The following is a 3996-nucleotide window of genomic DNA, read 5'->3' as shown; positions in this document are numbered from 1 at the left end:
TCTAACTGCCTGTGTGCCAACCATGGACTCTTCTCATCTCATATTAACTGCTATTCCAGTTTACTTGATTGGACTATGTAACATTGAACATTTTTGTTTACCCTAGTCCTGGACTTTGTTATAAAACTAAATATACACCATAGTTTAGCTGGGTCTCCCCAGTCTACTCCTGACTGGATGAAATTTGTGTTAATATGCAAGGAGGGTTTCTAAGTCCCGTATTCCCACATTCTCTCATGTTTACAAGTTCTAGAGCCTAAATACTTTTAACTATAGCTTGATTAACTCTAAAATCCTTGGCTTACCCCTTCTTTTAGAGTTTTCAAATGTTGCTCCATTATTGTATTGCTCAGTGTTGTCAAGAAGTATGCGAACACTTGTTTTCTCTCCTTCAAAATGTTAATTTTGTTCACTGGTTTGTTTTTTCTTGGACACTCATTTTTCCTAGTCATTTTCTCTGATCATTTCTCTCATTTCTGTTCTTGTGGCTAATTTCTCTATTTCATGGTTCTTGAAATTTAATTTTACTTTCATTTCCATTTTCTCTTAGGAACACTGCAGTTTAATTTTTATTTTTTTTATTAAAAAGTTTATTTTTACATCATTTTGCACATTTTTTTTCCATCTCAATTGTAATCCCCGCGGGTTTCCCATCACCAAATCACCCCTGTTCCACCACCATAGTCCCGTGCATTTTCCTCCCTCTCCCCCCTTTTGATCCCATTCCCCACTCCACCCCCACAGAATGTCTCTGGTATATGGTTGTTCATTATTTTTGTTATTTTCTCGCCTGGTCCATTATACTCCTGCTATGAGTGAAACCATCTGGTATTTTTCTTTCTCTTTCTGGCTTATCTCACTAAGCATGATCTTTTCCAGCTCCATCCAAGTTGCTGCAAAAGACATGTGTTTCTCTTTTTTGGTTGCTGAATAATATTCCATTGTATATATGTACCACATCTTTCTAATCCAGTCATCTACTTTTGGGCATTGGGGCTGCTTCCATGTTTTTCCAATTGTAAATAAAGCAGCAATAAACATGGGGGTACAAGTATCTTTTTCAATCAGTGTTTTTGTGTCTTTTGGGTAGATACCTAGGAGTGGGATTGCTGGGGCATAGGGAAGCTCCATGTTTAGCAGTTTGAGGAACCTCCAAACAGTTTTCAATAGTGGTTGTACTAGTTTGCATTCCCACCAGCAATGCAGGAGAGTTCCTTTTTCTCCACATCCTCGCCAACATTTGTTGTTGCTAGTTGTTTGAAGATGTGCCATTCTCACTGGGGTGAGGTGGTATCTCATTGTGGTTTTAATTTGCATCTCCCTTATTACGAGTGATGTTGAACATTTTTTCATATGCCTGTTGGCCATCTGCATTTCCTCTTTGGAGAAGTGTCTTTTTAGCTCTACTAACCATTTTTTGATGGGGTTGTTTATTTTTGTTGAGTTTCATCAGTTCTCCGTATATTTTTGTGATCAGTCCTTTATCGAAATTTTTATTTTTTAGATGAGTTTTTGAGTATATTACCTGAGTTGGACAACTCTTCACATTTTCCTATTGAATCTAAAAATGTTTGTTGTATCCTTTCTTTCATAATGACAATTGCTTATTTAATGATAGTTAAATTGGAATGTAGGATATGATTTTCATATTTTCCAGAGAGTAGTATTTTCTATTGATTGAGAAGTTTTCATTTTATAGTAGTCCTGTATACATTTTTGGTCAATTTCTGTGTTCCCGATCAAATATTTAGGGTCTTCTTGGTTCAGCAAAAAAGGGGGTTTGATAGAAGTGAAGGGATATGTATGACTAACTCTTATCTCTATTTAATGAAGGCTACTCCTACAGTACAGCGAAGTACAATTTAGTAAATGGTGTGCTTTGAGGGTGGGATTCTAAGATAAAATTTTTTTTTAGTATTCAGCCACTTGTCCTCTCCAAAAAAACGCTCTCCCTTCCATGATATCTCATTAAGTACTTTTATAAACTTTTCAAACCCTGGTTCTAGATATTTCCAGTTTACATGACTCTTGGTCATGTCTTTCCAAGTTATTTCCTTTTGTTTACTATAATGAAAGGACCTTCATACATCAACTTAAAAAATCTGTGAATCTTTACAAATTCAACTCATATCCATACCTTATAAAAACAGTAAGTCTATTAGAATTAAGACTGCTCTCTATTTAACTACTGCAGCTCTTCTAGTGCAAAATCCCAAAAATTGAATGTGTTAATTCTTTTTTGTGTTAATTTTTTTAATTACATTATTTCCAACAGTACTTACCACAATCTATAATTATTTGGTGTTAATTTTGTAATCGTGTCTCCAGTATAAGCTCTGTAGAGGTAAGTACACATTTATTGGTGTACTTTGTGTGTAGAAAAACAGTGACAAGCACAGGTACTGAATATTTTTTGAATGAACAGTGATCAGTCCTTGAGGATGATAAAATTGTGACTGCTGGATAAAGCATGATTTTGAGGAATTATGGAAGGTAAAGTAACCACACAATGATCTAGTAAAGTCTTCTACATCCATCCAAAATAAGTTGGAGATTTAATTAGGAAATCTCATATTACTTTATCTAAAGAGTTTCAAGATGGAATTCAACTAAAATGCTTCAACAAGAGATTTTTTTCTTTAGTTTATTGATGGGAAAATACTACTTGAAGAATCTGGCTAAAATACCTTCTTATTTTTAGGGAATCTGGTTTTCTATTTCTAGCTAGTTTTGGGAATAGAAGGACTTCAGTTAATTTTTTAAAATTTTATTTTGAAATACTCTCAAATACATACTAAAGTAACAAAACATCACAAAGAAGATACATTCCTCTTACCCCTACATGTTAATTCTATGTATTATAGTTGCTTAAAAAGTATCCCAAACAAGTGTTTTTTAATCTTAGTTTCTGAGAGGCAGGAAATCAGGGGTGGCTAAGTGGGTGGTCCAGGCTCAGGGAAGTTGCAGTCAGCTGAAGTTTTGATCAAACTGGAGAAATTTTTTTAAATAACTAACATGTCTGCTGGTAGAAACCTCTGTTCCTGGAGCCCATGGGCCACTCCACAGCCTGCTTGAGGGTCACCATGACATGGCCGAGGCTTTTCTCTAGACTTGGACCGGGAGTGAAAGAGTGAATGGGGGAATGCTGTGCCTTTTATTACCTACTTTTTAAAATGCATGCTGTCATTCCCGCCTTTCTCTATTTAGGAAAGTCACGAAGCTCAGCCCAGAACGAAGGGGAGGGGAGTGAGACTCCACCTCTTAACAGAAAAGAGCATCACTCAGTTTGTAAATGTATTTTAAAACTTCCGTACCCAAATTATTTAGCACCTTGCATAGTACATTATCTCACCATTTGAAGGCATCCATTCCCTTCACGCCTTAAGGAAAACGACAGTATTTTACATAACACACGACAGTTGTCTAAACTTATAAGCCAAAATTTAAGTATCGTGATAATCTGCAGTCCACATTTCAATTGAATTCACTGTGTTCTCGCCTCTCCACGGCGCCCATCACATCGATTTTTACATAAAATGACAAAACGGGTAGGGGGCTACATGGGAAGAGGCAGATTTTTACTAGCCAAGATCATGGGACTACGAAGCTGCTAGAAACTTGCCGGGTCCAGCAGAGTTCTAGGAGCCCGCGCACGGCAGGACAGACGACTTTCTCCGAAAACCAGTTATCTTCACCACCACCCCTCGGACCCCCCCCAATTTCTGAAAATTGTTCCCTTCCGTCACCGTTGCGATTAGAATACAGTAGGCGACAGTGCTAACAGTTGAGGACTCCGTGTTGAACGACAACGCACCCACTCACCGGCCCCATCCCCGAGAGCAGGTGACTTCTAGAAACTTGAGCCTGCACCTCCGAAGGGTGCAGTAACGGCCCCGACCGCCCGCGCGTCCGGGTGAAGCGAGCGGGGAACGCGGAACGCGGGCTCCAGCGCGCAGCCCCGACCGCGCAGCCCTCGGAGACGCCGCCGCTCGCGTT

The sequence above is a fragment of the Condylura cristata genome, unplaced genomic scaffold, assembly GCF_000260355.1.
Source record: "Condylura cristata isolate star-nosed mole 26May11 unplaced genomic scaffold, ConCri1.0 scaffold00026, whole genome shotgun sequence".
NCBI lineage: Eukaryota > Metazoa > Chordata > Mammalia > Eulipotyphla > Talpidae > Condylura > Condylura cristata.
This window is presented reverse-complemented; position numbering follows the sequence as displayed.